The following is a 19,541-nucleotide window of genomic DNA, read 5'->3' on the forward strand; positions in this document are numbered from 1 at the left end:
GGGATAATAACAATAATGCAATGTTTAAATGCTAACATCTTGCATTACACTGCACATGCACAGCACAAAGACATGACGTCAACGTGATGGTATCATTACTGTAATATATGAGCATTCACAAAAGCTAAATATTTAAAGACAAATGATTACGAAACTTTGAAAAAGATGAATCCACATAAAAAACTGGAACTACAGTGTAGTCAATCCACCCGTGTGATTTATTCAATAATTTTATGACTATGAAATGATTATTCATTACTGCATAGAATCCAACACAAAATCCATGTCAATGAAAGGAAGCGATTTGACATGCATGTTATCTAATTCTGATTATGCAAAATGACTAAAAAAAAATATTCCAGAAGAATTCATGGAATAATGCCAGAGATTTCAGATGAATGGATTCAATGTCTAATGTATGCAGTTCATGTCAGTACTGACCTCTTTGTAAAACTCCTGCAAATCTCCCTCACAGAGTATTGCTCTGCAGAGGTGATATTTTATTACAGAGCTATATTTCTTCCTAGGGCCTTTCCTATTTCAGAGCACTCAACAATTGACTATAAATCAAGCCAGTTTTGCTGGTTCTGAATGCAGAGCCAATTAAACAGCAGTCGTCTATCTACTCTAAGTTTGAAATAATACGGGTTTAAATATAGAACATGAGATCAGCTCAAGTGTGCCTGTGGCAAGAGTTTTGGGATAAGAAGGCTTGTTCAAAGGTATTTACAAACAACTGTAGTGAGAAATGAAGCTGTCATGTATCCCCTAACACAGTGCAATCTCTCCGCACCATCCAGGGGATTGGAAAAACATGTGCTCACCGTAGAGGTGAGAGGCTTAAAAGGTTGATCCAATGATAGTGGCAATAAATCTGCCAGGAATTTGTTTGGCTGCTTTTTTTATTGTGAGACTATATAAAACTGTGTCGTCATTATACAGTAAATTCATTCTACATGATGAATTCATCCCTGTGTTTGTGAGAATTAGCTTATTCTGGGCACTCGCAGTAAACATGTGCATCTCTGATAGTGTAAGCTCATTCTTAGATTAACATAAAACACAAAAAGCAGTTCACCAATATACCAGCAGCATACTGTTACTCTCTCTTCAGAGTGACCGCCCACCTTTTAAGAAGCCGTGGTTCCGGAAGGATTTATCTTATTTGTTTTCCTCAAAGGCATTAAAACATTTAAATGAAGAGTTCTAATCAAAAATCTAACCAACCATCTCTGAGATGAGTCAACACATGACAGACTTTGATTTGAAGCAAAAATGTTCCCTTTCAAGGGAACTCGAGCTGCGTCAACGCTGTGGGAACGCCCCTGCATGTGTGCGTCCTGAAGCACGTGTGGAATCAAGCAATGGAGAACCAGAATTTTTTCACTATTTAAAAAAAAAAAAAACTATATATATATATATATATATATATATATACATATATATATATATATATATATATATATACATATATATATATATATACATATACATATATATATATATATATATATATATATATATATATATCTCAACACAGTCTCATGAAGATGCGTATCTATACCATGAGTGTCATTTCTCGTGGCATTTATACGGCAAAAGTGTTTTTTTCGTGTGGTACGCACTAAAAAACCCTGGGTTAGGTTTAGGGGGGAGGGGGGTGGGGAGTTCGTGCGTATTATACGCAAAAAAGTGCGTATCATATGTACGCGAAAATCGCGTGCCATATACACGCAAAAACTGTTTTTGGCGTATAAATGCCACGAGAAATGACATTCGTGCCATAGATACGAACTTTCATGAGATCGGGCTGATATATATATAGGCCCATATAGTGAGGCCCATCACCCAGAGGAGCGTACGCATACGCAATGGCAGCCACGTATACCTTGAGTGTGGATGGAGTAAGACTAGCTGAGAAGCGATCTTTGAGGAACTCCAGCAGTGAAGCACAGTTAACTGGGTCCACCTCATGCTCTCTAAACCAAGTGGAAACACATTCCACTTTAGACCATATAGTCTCTTTGTGGAAGGAGCTCTGGAGTATGGCCTTAACCACTCCAGCCGACAGGCCAACCTCCAGGTACTGAGCAACACATTCTCACCCCAAGGCGTCACCTTTGACCATGCTTCAATATTTGACGTTTTAGGCAAAGGAAAAGCGTCAGTTAGAGGACGCGGTTAGGTTTAGGTTTGGGGTGGGGGTAGGGTACACGCGATCCTAGGGCGTCATCTGACTGACGCTAAAGGGCGCCTAAAGCGTCAGATATTGAAGCATGGTCAAATGCTTCCCAAGGCGTCAGTTAGGTGATGCCTTGGGAGTGAGAATGGGCTGTCAGGGGGCAGGTCCAAAGTTTCCACAGGTCTGGTCGAGTGTGAATAGTGAGCCCCTCGGAGGGATCTGCCATGGCTGTCCTGCCAGGAGTGCTTTTGAAAACCATACCCATGACCGGCCAGTACGGGGACAACTAGAAGTAGGCCGACCCCATCTCGACGGACCCTCTCCAGAACTCCCTGGAGCAGAGCGGTCGGGGGAAAGGCGTACAGACATAGCCTCTGCCACGTTTGTACCATGATATCCAAACCCGAAGGGGCTGAATGGGTGAGAGAAAACCCCAGTGGACAGCTCAAGATGCGAACAATTTCTTCTTCACCACCTCTGTGTAAATTTTCCAATCCCCGGGCCTCAGCCCCTGCATCGACAGGATGTCTGCCCTTTGATTTTCTTTATCAGTTTCCCCTGAGACCACAGGAGGATCTGATGTGCCAATCTGGATAGAGTGCGCAATCTCAAACACCCCTGATAAAGCAATTAGGAGACCACCGACACATTGGCTGTGTGGTGACCCCTGAGGTCTGGGAGGAAGCTCCTCAGAGCCCTGCCATCCATGACCGCACCCTAGCCCGTGAGGGAGGTGTCTGTCGATACAGCTTTCCGGTGACATGACACTTCCAGCACAGGGCCTAAGGACAAAAAAAAACTTTTTTCCATATAGATTGGGATGAAAGGCATCTGGACGAACCCTGATGTGCAGCAGGCCAAATGGAATGACGCTGGATGCTACTGCCATGAGCCCGAACACTCTCTGATTTTTTTTTTGGCCTAGCTTTATTCTGGTCACCGTGGCCAGGATGGAGTAGATCCATGTAGGATCAATTGCACCCTGATACCCTGAAGCCTCAGTGGAGCTAGAGCTGCATCCATGCATTTGGTAAAAGCATGAACCCAATATTGGAATGCTTCGCCCCCGAAAGCTAATCTCAGGAACTTCTTGTGAAGGATGGATATGTGGAAGTATGCATCCCTTAGATCTATCATGACAAACCAATCCTAAGATTTGATCTGACTCACTATGATGGGAATAGTGAGCATCTTGAACCTGAATCTCCTCAGAGACCGATTCAAGTGCCTTAGATCTAAAATTGGTGCAAACAATCTTTGTTTTTACTGAGAAGTTCTTTTTTGCAACTGTTTAAAAGCACAATATGTCATTTTCACCACTAGAGGTCACTTATTCAAAACAAAGGCGTAGCTTGATGACGACGTTAATGAAGATGAATTCATGGGAATTGACGTCTTCCCTTCCACAGCCAGTGGAAAGGAACCCAACGGACAGAAATCCTGTTCATGGATGAGTTCATTTATTCAATTTGAACAAGGCCGCTGGAGCGAATATTAATGAAAGACACCTGCGATACACAGCAGTTTCAAGGCCAGCAGAGCTTTAATTATGCACTGCAGTCGGCAGCTTCCAATATTGAGGGAATCCAAAAATATTGAGGGAATCCAAAGAAGTCTCAGTCTGTGTAGGGCAAGGCAGGAGACCTCCAGTGAATGTGTGAGACCTTTGAGCCCTCAGACAGTATTGCATGAGAAACCATCATGCTACTCCATTAAATACAGCCACATGTGCTCAGGAGTACTTTAGAAAACTATGTTCACTTAACAGTCTGACGGTGCATCCAGAAATGCCACATGAATCTCTGTTACACAAGGAGAAAGCTATACATTAGTTCTATGTGGAGATGCCGGCGAGTTCTCTAGCCCGAGCTCATCTCAGATGGTCTAGAAGACAGTAGAAATGTGTGCTGTGGTCAGATGAGTCCATAGTTCACCTTGTTTTGGGGAAAAACAGACATTGGTTTCTCAGTCTCAAAGATAAAAGGACCATCCTGATTTTCATCAGTGACAGGTACAAAAGCAAATATCTGTCATGGTACGGGGGTGCATCAGTGCTAACGGCATGGGTGACTTGCATTTGTGTGAAGGTATCACTGACATGGAGGCATATATTTGGATTGTGCAGAGACATTTAATGATATCAAGATGACATCCTGGGAAGCAAGACAATGCCAGGCCTCATTCTGTACATGCTAAAACTAAGTGGTTTCTAGACACTGTGCACCATAGAAGCGATGTGCCTGTCTGCAGTCCAGATCTCTCTTATTGAAAATGTATGACCCATCATGAAAAGGAGAATCAGGAAACAATGGCCACAGACTGTTTTGTATCAGACAAATGTTCCACTTCCAAAACTGCTACAATTATTATCCTCAATTCCCAACTGATTAAAAAGTTGAATTAAAAGGAAAGGGGATGTGGCAGTGGTAAACATGCCTCTGTCTCAACTTTTGTGGAGTGTGTTGCAGCCATCAAAATCAAAAATTGTTTATATTTACAAAAATAAAAGTTAGTAAGTTATTTCCAGTGTCATATTGGAAATATTTTATTTGTACATTTGTCAGTTAAACAAAGATAAATCACAGATTATTTATTGTTTTGGACTTTACAAAATGTCACAACTATTCTGGAAATGGTTTACTTTAGTTTTAGGTATGTTCGTACATGAAGTTAAACTGAATGATAATGATAAATGTTTCCTTTGCAACCAACTGGGGGCTATACATCCCATGCATGTTGGCCGCAGAGCTTGGCCCACTGAGGATCCAAACTGTCATGGTCGCCACGACAGAGTCTCAAGCCTTCATGCCGCCACGTTCTCAAGCCCGCCGGCCTCGGCACTCTCAAGTCTGTCTGCCGCTGCAATCTCAATGCAGTCCATTTTAACAACATGACATCATGACTTTTGCGTAAACATACACGCCACTTTCGAGTCAAGTGCCGTGTTATCTCTACGCAGTTTGAGCTATCCGCGTGTCAGTACACGCCGTCAAAAGTCCAAGCGAAACGAAGCAAAATGTAGATCTACATCTGGGGAGCGATCTTTTTTTTTTCCTAGGATGTTAGGGGAACACTCAATGCCATTAACCCCAGTGACAGGTAGGTTTAGGAACTGGGTTGAGGTAAGTCATACATTTATATATACAGTAATAATGTAGTCAGCGGCATTCATAAACACGCTGAAAAGCTATTATGCGTGTTGATAGAACGCCAAAAATGGAAACACGAATTGCCGTGTCATACACACGCTACTTCATGAGATCAGTCTGATTTTAAAATGATTTTGGCCACCTCTCAATTTCTCAGATGGGTTAAACCAAAGATATTACCTCAGAAGTTCAAGTATTTGCACAAAAAATGCATGCCGCTCATTCAAGGATGTGCATCTATTGCATGGACGGAGAGAAAGCACTGACATCAGCAGGATTTCATCTGATGGTTCTTTTTATTTAACACTAAAAAGTTAAATATGCAGATCTGTTTCATGAGAGCGAACAGTACCGCATAACGAATGTCTCTAGACATTAGCAACGAAATTGTCAGACATCCATTAATGTTATAGTGCATGCGAGGAAAACAACTGGAAATCCAGCGCTGGTTCTTCTCTCCCATTCTCTCCATACTCGACAATGGCGTGGGCGAAGGTATAATGCATGTATTAAATTGTGCTTTTTCGGGATTATTTCATACAAACACGGCAAACTGAGAGTGACTCTATAACAGACAATAAACAGCTAGCAGAGACAGCAGCCGCAATCCACCTATCAATCAAGTGGCCATACCCATGCCCTTAATTAAGCAGGCTTAATATAATTTAAATGTGTAAAAAAAAATCATCCCCCTCACAGTTGTCATGAAGGCCAAAACCACTTTTTTTGCTAGAGGCTGTAAACATGTTTTTTTCTGCTGTAAAGTTGGGCATTTTAACATGGGGGAGATGAAGATTTGACTCACTTGGTTGGGATTTAAACATTCATGCTCCATGTGTTTGTTTTCTGTCGTCAGCCCACAGGATGAGCTTTCACTCATTCTCGTGCATAACGTTCAGTCTTGTGTTCACGTGCGGTTTCGTGTTCACTCTGTTCGTGTGTGTTGTGTGACACGCGGTTCGTGTTTACATCGGCTGTACTTTCATGTCATGTTTTGTATTGTGCTGTGTAGTACACTGCTTGGGTTTTACACTATGTGTTTTCATGTGGTCATGTTCTGTGTGAACATGTCACATATGAGTGTTCACATTGTTCTTAATGTCTTATTTTGTGTGAGCACATTGCTTGTCATTTGTTTTACTGGCCATGTAATTGTGTTTTTTTTTGTTTTTTTTTTTGTCATGTTTGGTCCTCCCTTGTTACCTGCCTTGTTTACTCCCTATTTATTCTCCTTGTGTTTGCAGTCCTGTACTGGTTTGTAGTTTTTGTTTGTATTTTATATTATTATTATTAAAATGAAGTCCATCAACTCTGCACCGGTGTCCTCGCTCTTTTCACCATCCCCACACCTGACAGTCGAGTTTAAAAAAACATGAGCTTCCCTTCTTTGAAAGAGAAGCAGCCGCCACTGTATTAAACATCTTTTGTGTGATTCCTGGGCTGCTGCACAAGAGGTCTAGTTGAGTGCTCAGACTAGTGGGACAAGCCAAAAGAGGATGTTTCCAACACAATGGCAATTAAAGATCATACATTCAAAGGAACAACTCACACATATTTTCCAATATCCACTTCAGCTTAGTATACAGCATTCCTTTCCTCACAACGTAGAACGCTTTTGTTCTGCTAGTGAAAGGGACAGTGGAGGGGAAATTTAATCATGAAGTGGATGTAGTTTCATTACTCCAATGGTTCTTTGTTTTTCATGTGTCACGTTTTGAAAGACACATTAAAAATGTAATTCATGCAGACAATAACTTGAATCACATCTAATGAATATGTTTTCAACTTAATTAAAAATCATTTAGACCCTTTTTCTGAGGTTTAAGGGAAAAAATGTTAAGTAGTAACTTTCTATGAGAGGGCTGAAATTCCTGAAAAAAAATGTCATTAGTAGTTTGCCATTATTTACGGTGTTGTTTGTAAAATATTACTATTCAGTAGGAAAAGTCAGCCGTATTAAATTATATTTAACCTGAAAAATATGTTTGAAAGTTTTTTGAAAATAGTGATTAATATGTGTATACTCATTATTATTTCTAGGTTAATTTTTCTAGGCCTATACGTTTATCTTTAATTACAATATGCATTTGACATTTTTAGAGTAATTGAATTCAAAAGTTTTATTTAAAGTAATATAAATGTTGTTTTTCCCCCAAAAAATTTACAAAACCAACATACTGTAAATAGAAAGACGACTACATTATGAACTTGGCTCGTGCCTTTGAACTCCTGCATTTTTTTAAGTATTTTTCTTTTTTTGTTGTCAGAGACATAATTATTTGTTATCTGTGTTTAAATATGATCGGATTAATTTATATTGCATGTTGGTGAGCTGGATGGATGGTGCAGCCTATTTAACTTGTGGAGGATGACAGGTATTAGAAAATGATAACTGCTGGTGCATGACATGTACAAAATTTAAACAACTTGAGCAAAAGTCTAGGGCTAATTTGACAGTAAGTGAGAAAAATGCCAGGAAGTATTCTGCAAATATTTTATAATACAAACCCAAATGTAAGATAGTAACCAATTTTAGTGAAAAATCATTTTAACTTGTGTGGGAAGTCTCACTTCAAATAATTACCAGATTAAGCCAAGAACTTAATAAATAGGTTTTGCTTTGCCTCACAAAAACTAGTTTTACTCTAGTTGCGATCTAATAATTGGCAGTGAGAATGAACAGTTCGGTCCTTGACATTTTCTACCAATTATATACAACCAATAACCCACTCCCCAATGTGTTCTTTTTGTCACATACGCCCCACAGGACACAGGATAGATGATGAAACTTGCAGAATTTTCAAAAAGTGTGAAACTATATCACCACATCTTCTCATTTCGTAACAGCATGACATCATTAGGTGAGATAACACCCATCTGAAGGACGATGTTAATTAGTGTTTTGGCAACTTTGAAGATTACTGTTGAGGAGTGTCAAGGGTTTGCTGTAATTAGCCAACACTTCCCTTTGGCATCCTCTTTTCTAGTATTTTTGAACCCCTCCATTCCATATTTTAGCATTATAATATATATAAATATATTAATGTTCCTTGAGGTTCACTTATTAATAACGTTTTTTGCTAAAAATAAAAACAAACAAACAACAATATACAATATGCGAAAACCAATTATTTTCAACCTTCATTCCAACCCTCTGTTGGAAATAATCATTTTTTATGGGGCTGCTCCGTCAAGGCTTGTCAGAAAATGGCCACTGTTATGAATGTCTCTCTGAGACCACCATAGCCGCCATGCAACGGCCGAAAGCGCAGGCCGTTTCCTTCATTTGTGAGCCCCTTGATGAAGACCGCCGCGCCGCCTCAATTAATGGACGCAGGACCCACACCACAGGGTTCATGAGCCTGGCCATCCTCATTACAAATAACCAGACGAGGGCGCAACACCCGGATTGTTAAAGCTTCACAATCCGGACAAGCAGTCCCCTCGAGAGCAGCCTGTCTTGTGCTGCGCTCCCAAACAATATAAGTTACACACAATTGGTGTGCGTTCCATCCGTGATGTAGCGAGGGCAGGGATGCACACACCGCTTGTGTTTGTGTGAAATATTTGAGACAGACAACACCAAATAAGACAGACACGTCAACAGAGAGCGCTTGCTGAAAAACAGAAAGCTGACGCGTGTGTGTGCCAGCGTCGCTTTGTAAGCTTCCATGAATGCTGTCACACGTTACGTCATGACGCAACACCAATCAATCACGATTGGCCTAATTTCATTCATGGTTCAGAGGCACTTGGGGGCATTCCCCAATGCGTCGTACGGACGCAGTTTGAGTTCCCTGAAAGGGACCTATAATTATGTTCAATGCGCAATACACTTTTAAAATCCTCTTTATTTCTTTCAGGTTCAGTCCGTATCATGCTTCTTTCGCTCTTTGGTTCTCTAAAACAAAACGTAGAACACAATATTACTTTTTTCACAGGTATTTTGTGAAACTTTTCAGCAGTTTCTCTTAATTTATCACATTGTTTTCCATTCTGTTTTTTTTTTAAAGCTTTTGAGTTGATGAGTTAAAGCAATATCCCAGATAGTAGGCTACAAGGTTATTTGATGTGCTATTTAGTATTTACATCTGGAAGACGTATTTTTAAGAGTGTTTGCTCATCTGCAAGACATCTATAGGACGTTTACATGCATTCTAAATCATCTTAGAGACATCTTCTAAACGTCTATTTGACATCTGCAGATGAGCAAACACACTTAAAAATACGTCTTCCAGGTGTAAATAGCACATCCTTGTGCTATCTGGGATAAAGGTCCGAAATTACAACATGTTTTAGCCTTTAAGTTAGGAGATTTTTCTAAGGTAAGTTGTTGCTACAGCGCTCTGAGGGTTGCTAGGTGCTTGCTTGTTGGTGTTTTGGATGGTTTGGTGTTGTGGGTGGCTGAAAAAGCAAGACAGATAGATAAACAGATCCTTCTGCACTTCCGATGGAACAATGTGCTCTAAACTTCAAATCGAAACAGATCATTATTCAAAAATACAGCAATCAAACAGCATAGATTTGTTTAAGTCTAAAATGTCAAAATGAACTTGGAGACAGGCAGCATCACGCTCTTAGTGCCGCATGGACCTTCAGTTGGACAAGCTGACAGGCTTTCTCATGTGTTCGAAAAATGATGAGAAGTGAGTGCATTCTCTTGTTTTATGGATCATTTGAAGCAAACAGCTGGCTTCTCCCTTTCTTGTTTATTTCAACACAAACAGTGGTCTTTGTGCAGAAGATTATGGTATATCTCAAAGGAGGCATATAGCATTCAAAAGCTTGCTGTCGGTAAGATTTGTTTATATTTTTTAAAACAACTCTCTTATGCTCACCAAGGTTGCATTACTTGAATAAAATGCAGTAAAACTTTAATATTTAAAATAACTGTTTTCTGTTTACCTATATTTTATGGTTATGAGTAATATAATCAACTACACATACAGTATAGTATAGAGTTAAAGTTAGGGTTAGAGTTTAGTTAGGGCTAGTTACTTGTAATTATACATAATTTACTGGTATTACTAAGTACATGTCACTAACTACTTTACCTTAACATAAAGTGTTTCCCATTTTATTTATTACTGTAATTTATTCTTTTGTGATCAAAGCTGAATTTTCAGCATCATTACTTTGTCACATGATCCTTCAAAAATCAGTTTTAGGCAAAGCCTGTTCTCTCTCACTCTCTCTCTCTCACACACACACACACACACGACTTCCGACAACAATTTTTTCTCCTTTTTTCGTAGAAAAATGATCCTTTCCCCCCATAATTTACAATGCCTTTTGATTATGATTTAGTGCCTGTAGAAAAGCTTTTCATAATTCATCGTACTGAGGGTGAGCTCTATAGTTGTTTCTCTCAGTCTATTTTCATTTCAGTTCAGATTGATAACTCTAATTAAAGAGAGGAAAATGGCTAATTAGACGAGACCATATCAAGCATGCAATTGATCATGTGAACATGTGGGCTGTTACCAAAAGAAATCTATTTGACTGATTCCCTCCAAATCCATATGCACGCTTAGATAGACATAAATCTTTCATTTCAAACTGCTTCATTAGGCTGTAACAAATGTATTTGCGTATGTATATGTGAATACAGACCTGAATAAAATATGTATTCCAGTCCAATGAAGCTAACTCATGTGGCTATCAGAAACTCCGGTGTGACATTTAAAAGACAGTTCAGTAACTGATGATTCTCCCTGCACCTCACATGTTGACTAACGCTTTTCTAATTTAATAAATGGTTTTATGAGGAGGCATATGTCTATGAAGCTCCAGATCAAAAAGGACAAGTTCTTTCTTTTAAGACGTATTTATACCTTCACATAAATGACAGTCCTACCAAAAAGACTAGAGGATTCTTGTATGAAATTGATTTTACAGTATTTTATGAAATAATTCTACAAAAAATAGAACTATACCCTCACGAGCTCCATCTCAAAGTTCTTTGGCGTAGGCCGTCCATGTTTGGAAGTTAACTGGTAGGTCCTGCCTTGTGATAGAGACGGGTGCAGAGCCTATCCCAGAACGAGTGGACCATCCTGGTGGTATATTTGATGTCAAGCTGTGATTGGCTGCACGAAATTATGAATTAATGACGTGGCAATGAAGTCTCCCTGATAGAACTTATGCTTTCATTGCACCAGTAGCAGAGCAGGCTCTATAACTGCATTATTCATATGTCTCATATTTCTCATGCTGTAATTACCAAGCACGACATTCTTTTTGTGTCGTGACAGAATATTCACTTTTGAAAGAACTATCCATTTAAAGTGTTAGTTAGGGTAAAATAAAAATTATCGCCCTCACTCTTCCTCCAGAACTCGCCTCTCTTGTGAACGTGCGTTCGGCTATTGTCGAAAGCCAGTGATTATATTTTATTAAATATGCTTATTTTTCTTACAAAAACCCATTGCTTCGCTTCAGGGTTACTTTTATGATAGATGCTTTTTGGATCTTTTAAAAACTCAGGCGCTATGCAATGCTATTGCAAAAATGGGAAGAGCCAGGATATTATTTAATGTACTGTAACTCAGATTGTGTTCAGCTGAAAGAAGAAAGACACATAGATGGCTTGACGGTGAGTAGGCTAATTATGGGATAATTCTCATTTTTGGGTGAACTGTTCCTTTCTCTTTAAAAAGAAGCAAGTTTTGCATTTGCATGTCAAGTTAGCTTTGCAGATTTATTTTGTCAGCCAAGACACAACATGAATCATGGAAAAGTAGTTGAAATGCATCTTTCTCACCAGGCATTACAAATTCTCATTATGCTTCGCCAGCTCTTGCCACCTTTGTTTAGGGGATATGTTAACTAGCGGGGTAGAGCTTCAGGCATCTTGGCACTGACATCTGCCACCTTTGCCTTTGTTAGCTGCGTCTATCATGCTTATGTTTTATTGATTAGTTGTACTGCAAGCGAAGGGTATGTGATGTCTTGAACAAGCCAAACTGGCTCCCCAACTTTCCATTTTGCACTTTATTTGATGCAGGTTTTTACTGTCATGCACTGGGACCCGTGAGCACTTTACATCTTTCCAGAGCTTTGACTAGAGTTAAATGCTTGGACTAAAACTATGTACTCTCAGTGTGCAAGTACAGGCTATTGCTTTTGAATGTTTTAAGCTTTGTTTTGGTTTTACAAATGTAAAATGACAAGCATCCCGTGCCTTGAAACTAAATGAGTATACTTTAAAAGCTGCCGTATGGCTCCCAAGACAAAGTAAAACAATTAGAATCATTGATGTTGTTATTGTTTGTAAATAACTCTACAAAGGATCTTTTTTTCTTTTTTAAAGGGATAGTTCACCCAAAAATAAAAATTCTGTCAGTATTTACTCACCCTCATGTTGTTCCAACCCCAATAAGACCTTCGTTCATCTTCAGGACACAAATTAAGATATTTTTGATGAAATCTGAGAGCTGGATCACTCCTCCATAGTCGGCTTCTTGAGCGATTGAAACTTGCCAACCTCAAAAAGTTATTAAAGACATCGTTAAAATAGTCCAAGTGACTACAGTAGCTCAATCTTAACTTTATCAAGCGACAAACAAAAAACAAACAAACAAAAATAACGACTTTATTTGAACTATTCATTACCTTCTCTCTGGGCCTTGAGTTTAACAGCGTATGATCTGTTGTTGTACGTCACACGCATCACACACATGACCAGCGTCGGCCAATAGTGAACCGTTTATCTGACTAGAGGCCCAAAGAGAAGGAAATGAATAGTTGAAAAAAAGTCGTTATTTATTTTTGTTTTTGCGCACAAAAAGTGTTCTCGTAGCTTGATAAAGTTAAGATTGAGCCACTGTAGTCACTCTGACTATTTTAACAATGTCTTTAATAACTTTCGAGGCCGGCAAGTTTCAATCCCTCAAGAAGCCTATGGACTAGTTTTTCATGATTTTTTGATGAATAGAAATTTCAAAAGAACAGAATATTTTTGAAAAATAAATCTTTTATAACAATCTAAAATTTGCTAATGTCAACTTTTATACGTAAATGTAATGTCCTTCCTGAATAAGTAATACTTACTGCCGTGCCCCCAAACTATTGAACAGAAGTGTACTTTTTTTAAGTAAAATGTACTTTCCTTTCTAACTACATCAAATTATTATTAATTCATACTTTTAACATTGAACATCAGAACTAACTTTGCCTGTCATAAAAGGTTCAATTCTAATGTTTAATGAGACGTACTTACCTTGATACTATTTGTGAAGAAAATAAAATGAAAAGGGCTATTGTACCATATCAAGTGACTATTCAGGGGCTGTTTACTCAACACCATTTTCACCTAAAAAGAGATTTTTTTTTTCATTTATTTACACGACAATGGGAGTTTGGGAGCCTAAAAATGCAAACTTTTGAAAACAAGTGCAAGTTTTAAAAAAAATAAATTATATTTGTGAAAACGGAGACGAGGCGTGTGTCTTTCATGTGTTCAGTCTTAAGGCACTTGTGTATGTTAAAGTGACATCACCAACTACTGGCCTGGCATGAATAATACAGTGTTTTTAGTTGTTCTGGCGAATCCATGTGAATAGGGATCGCTTTGACATCGCTTTCTCATAGGAAAAACTTACATTGATGTTGTGTAAACTGTGTAATTCTCACCTTTTATTTAAAACGATTTGCAGACCAGACCTTGTTTGTATCATCAAATAACTTTTTAGCATTATCATTATAAGAAAGCACTCATTGGGAGCAGTAAAAGTGCAGTGCTGTGATTTCTTGTCCATTAGCATAACTAGTGATTTTATTTATGATATGATGAAGTAGTCAATTTATCTCAAAAGAATATACTGTAAGTGTAAGCACTAAAAATTACCAGTGATAAAATTAGCCCTTAGCAGAGGAGTTTCACATAATGAATAGGCTTACGATACAGAGCTTCCTTCCAGCTATCTTTAAAGAATGTACTGCACTTTGCCTCAAGCAATTATTTTTCCCAAGATGCTGCCATCTAGAATTGCACTCCAAATTACAGGTATGCATTCGCAGGTTGGAGTGTATCCCATCATTTAACACTTACACACACAGAGTTAAATTAACAGCTACGCGGACAACAGCGCCGTAATCTCACATCTGCTGTAGTTCTTCTTCAACCACAAACTCCATTGCCCCATATGCAAATGACTCTGATTATGTAACTTTCTAAATATGACAGCTATTCAGAGAAGAGACAATTAAAGTAGCATCGCTCTATGGAATCAAAATCTGTGTAACTGGAGCCAAGACACAGGGAACGTTTTACTCTGCGTGGGCCTTCCTGTTATTTAATGCATCGTTCTCTGCATGAGACTATAGGTTTATGTTACTTCACACAAATTATAATAACGGCAAATGAGTTTGTTGAAAAAAGAAAAACAAATTAGAGGTCAGCCAATGTCGTTTTAAAAGGGGGGGGGGGGATTCAGTGTTTGTGAGAGTATTTGTGAGAACTTTTGAAAAAAGAATCCATTTAATCATACTGTAAATGTATATTGTATATTCTCCCACATGTAGTGGAAAGATATTTATTAATCAAAAAAGGTTTAGCAACATCTCACTATTAAAATTAGATGCTGGCAATTAACAGCTGGTGTTACCGTGGTAACAAGAGGGGGAATAGAGTTCTTTCTGTAAAAGCACTACTATCCAAATGTTTCATAATATGGACGGAGATTATCGCTGCAGAGAGCTAAAGCTGTAAACATCAACACAAACACAAGCAGCTTCACAGAGAAGATGATGTTTTGCCTTGTGGCTTTCAAGTGCATTGGCACAAGAACTAGCCTATATCTTTAATCATCTAGTTGGAAAAAAAAAAAGATATTTAACCATTATGTCATCCAAATTAAAACGTAAATGTGCTATATATGTATTTTTTTTAGCAGCCTCTATCGGTGATGTTTCAGATTGCAACCAATTTTTACAAGAGCTCATGGTACACAGCCACACTGAGACTTTCAACACACCGGAGAAAGCATCACACAACATGTTGGAAACTCATGTAAACTCCCACTGCAACGTTACAATAATAGGCTACTTTTATCAGCTTGACGTTGAATGCTGCATGCTCGTATAATGATAACGTTACATGATGTTATCTAGCATAAGGCATTTCACTACTTTAACTACTTGTGTATCTTTCAAAATCAGCAATCTCAACATAGGTGAATGTATAATATGATAACAAAAACGGTTAGTGAACTAGACTGAAAAATTTCAGTGTAACAGTATCGTAGGTAGTAACATTACTGAACGTGTCTGGAAATGTGCATCATAAACAATATGATAGTAGTGGGATGAGTGATGTTAGACAGTGGATCTAGTAAATACAATAAAAGTCACATCCTAAAGCACCTACTTTTTGTTATCCTTGTGGTATAGTCTTTTGTATTCATTTCATGTCTCATTTGATGTAGTTTACCTTGCAATTTCATTACAGTTTACCATTATTTCAATATATCTGAAAACTTGTCATTTAATCACAATAACATGTCATTAGCTCAGACTATAAGGGGGACTCACTTTCATTAAAGATTAATATTGAAATGGGTGTTGGGGAGTAGTTAACTACAAGTAGCGAAGCTACTAACTTAACTACATTTTTCAGTAGCTTGGCTGTAGCTCAGTGGCTTTTTAAACAGTGTAGCTTTTCCAGTAGCTAACTACTTTTTGCAGCAAGTAGCGGTGTAGCTCGAGCAAAAGCTACATTGTGTTTGTCGAGCCTGCGCGAATCAGCGAGATGCTATAGTCTTCTTCTTGTTAGATTGCAAACTCATATTTCTTTTGCCATTACAGCCACCTGTTTAATCACGCATCTTGCGGCTAACGGTTCACTGACGTACAGAAGTGTGTTGACACACACATGATGATGGAGCAAGACGTGACATGACGGCAGATTTGGAGGATGGAGAAACAACTAAAGTTAATTACTCATGGCATTATTTGTCCAAGTTTTATGAGAAAATATTCTACATGCAATTTACGTTGGATGTATATTTTGTTCTTGCAATGTTGTTGGCTATTTGTTGCAATTTTGCACTTTTGACAAACATTCTGAGATATTTGGGTGTTGTGTGTAATAAAACAATACTTTTTGAGATCATAATTTTATTGCATTGTTTTAAACACTAAATGTTTTAAGTAAAACATTTAGTGTTTAAAACAATGCAATAAAATTATGATTTAAAAAAGTATTGTTGTCCCCTTCTGTCCTTCCTTAGACACTTATTCAGTTATTAATAATATACGTTGTTCAGAAAAGCAAAAGTAGTTTCAATGTAGCTAGCTACTTTTTGATAGTAACTTGTAGTGTAGCTAACTACTTTTCTAAAAGAGTAGCTTTACTGTAGTTTAACTACTTTAACTTACGAGTAGCTTGTAGCTTGTCAAACTACAGTTTCAGAGTAGCTTCCCCAACACTGGTGAAATGCTCCTTTAAAAAACCTCAGAAATTGAAAATTTCATGTCAGGGAACCTTTAAGTAGTCTGTTTAACGGGACATGGGTATTTCCATGTTAGCGCTGTTTTGCTTTTAAATTTGTCCTGAAAATCCATAAACTGTCTTTAATAAGCTGTCTAATGGCTGGGTCCTTTTTGACTTTCCAACAACATGCCCCTTACAGGTCATGTTCACATGTGAAGTTGGCCCCCCACCCAACGCAAAACGTCGTCAAAATATTCTCAATCGTTTGTGCTCCGTTTGTGCTGTAAAAAGTTTTGTTTGGCTGCTTCAGTTTTTTTAGATATTATGCCTAAAATAATACTTTTAGGTCATTCTGAGGTCACACAATGATCCAAATTCACCCAAAACGGTCTCGTTCGTTTGTGCCGGTAAATTTTTTTGTTTGTGCTGCCTCGGGTTTTAAAATATCAGACATTAAATTAAAGGCGATGACGTCACCAGCCCAAGTTCTCAAGTTCAAAAAAAAAAAAAAAAAAAAAACACATTTTTGAAGCCTGGCATCTGGACGCATGTGATAAATCAATTCTGGCAAGAAGTGAAATGTCCCTGCACATTAGCCAAGCTACATCCATCAGCCACAGACAAATACATTGTAATCAGAGGCAACAAAAGCTGATTAACACATTAAAGATTTCTTTGTGAGGTCAATGGCTCAGCTTCTCATGCCACAATCCATGGATGATGCAAGAGAGCTATTAAGCAGTATAACTATTGTGACTCTCAGCCAAGCAGACCGCAATGACAGCTCTGGAGCCCCCCTCATTTCAAAAAGGTGCAAGAAATACCTGAAAGCCCGAATTACAGAATAGTGTTGTCATCATTCCAGAAGTAGAAGGTGAGGACCTGGAAGAAGTGGATCCATGTGACCAGACACAGACAGATCTGCGGAAGTGGGTAACAGACATATGTGAGGAGAGCACGTCACTTGCCATATCTAATGGTGATCATGATAATATGCACTTTCAACCTGAGATTATTCCCAATATAATCTGGCTAGCAAACTCTGGACAGGGGTAATGATCCCTCACTTAAGGAGCTTCAACCTCACCGCAAGTTCAACCATTGTCGAAGCCGAGTTCAAAAACAAAAACATGAAAATTTGCCTATTCGAGTGGATTGATTCATTGCTCGACATCTATCCTTCATTGAAGGCAACATGCATATTTTTTCGGCAAAATAAAAGAGTGTGAAGAGGATGCAACTGTTATGACAGTGACCGACACAGGAGTCAATCCATTATCCACCACAAAATCCAGTGTAGATAGAAGGCCAAAAATGGATGCTTCCTTCTCTGGGAAGTCTGACACTGTCATAAACATCCATCCAACAGATAAAGAAGCTGTAGAAAACTGGAGGCTTAGCAATTCCACCCAAAAAGAGGAAGAAGAGTTCATACCTCGCTCCTTGTCCTGAATGGCTCCATGCAGATCCATCTATGAGGGGGAAGACTCAAAGTGGACCGGTTGAAAAATGGAAACAACCTCCTCCAGCAGGTGAAATCCATCTCCACAACGGGTCTGAATTCACAGGCCTACATACAGAGGGCAGAGCAAATCCAAATCGATGCACAATGCCACATCTCATTGAAAAGTCAATGACAAAACATTCTTGTGTTTCGTTAACAAAACAGTGCTCCTCACAATATTGTGGCCTCAGCCAACAAGTCACCAGGGAAAATTCCATTTGTTTGTACTTCTGTTGCTGTACTGCTGGCATGGCTCACCTTTAGACTTTGGTGTAAGAAGGCCTTAACCTTCCGGAGTCCCTCTGCCTCAGGCCAATCCAAAGTCCGTCACAGTGTCCCTCTCCAATCAAGACAGATAAGAAAGTTCTCTGAAAGTTTCTCACAGTTACAGTCTGGGAGAACTTATGTGGATTGACACTGACCTGGGAAGCAACTCCACAGAGTTTCCATTGTGTGAATTCCCTTCCAATCTGATGCTACAAAGAGAGAGATTTAATTTAAGGGCAGCCATTGGTTTTAGAGGAGGCTTAAACCAGGATGCTCTTGGGCATTATGTGGCCTACTGCAGGAGGTCTCCATGTGTCTGGGAGATGATGACCTGAGAAGTGGAGTGACAGGACCGATTATTTTTGTTGAACTTTTCGTATGCCACACACCCTTGTTTTCCTACTCCTGTTAGGAGATGTGTGCTATTTTATGGACGTTTGCACTCAAGTCCATTACTTTGTGTGGTATGTTTGGTTTGAAGACAGATAGTAACTTGTCAGTATTCTGGGTTTTTAAGTTTAAGTTTTTAAAGCTACACTGTGTAACTCTTTTAGTTTTTTCTTTCACTTGGTTCTTTCAAAAATATATGAAGAGTTCAGATGCAAAAGCCTCTAAGTGCCATTTGAAATTTTCTTCTAAAATGATCATTTTTATCAAGCTTGTATATTTAAGTTCAGTAATTTCACTTAAATGGCAATGAAGATTACCTATTAATTGTCATTTAAGTGAAATTACTGATCTTAAATATACAAGTTTGATAAAAATGGTCATTTTAGAAGAAAATTTCAAATGGCATTAAGAGGCTTTTGCATCTGAACTCTTCATATGTGCTCATTAATGTATATTTACTTCGTTCAAGTAATAAAGTATTCTCGTGAGTGTATAATATGCCATTGAAAAAACATACGGGTAACGGGTCGGGTTCTAATGTCAGTCGCCATGTTGTCCCTCCATCTTGAAAGTACATTAGCCAAAGAGGGACATACCCGTTGATTCAAGCTTCGC

At 38.6% G+C, this 19,541-nt stretch overlaps 1 protein-coding gene across 1 annotated transcript in view; it reads right to left on the reverse strand.

Annotated features, from left to right (window-relative positions):
• lrrtm4l1 (leucine rich repeat transmembrane neuronal 4 like 1) overlaps positions 1-18,772 on the reverse strand; it is an 88,891-nt gene extending 70,119 nt beyond the window's left edge. Inside the window, exons 1-3 of the mRNA XM_089126269.1 lie at positions 18,528-18,772; positions 18,201-18,335; positions 17,590-17,686 (exon numbers count right to left, since the gene is read on the reverse strand). The gene's annotated coding sequence lies outside the window, so the exon portion shown is untranslated. The remainder of the gene's footprint in view (positions 1-17,589; positions 17,687-18,200; positions 18,336-18,527) is intronic.
• Between the last annotated feature and the right edge of the window lie 769 nt (positions 18,773-19,541).

Source organism: Pimephales promelas, chromosome 23, assembly GCF_988280905.1.
Source record: "Pimephales promelas chromosome 23, fPimPro1.hap1.1, whole genome shotgun sequence".
In the NCBI taxonomy this organism is placed as follows: domain Eukaryota; kingdom Metazoa; phylum Chordata; class Actinopteri; order Cypriniformes; family Leuciscidae; genus Pimephales; species Pimephales promelas.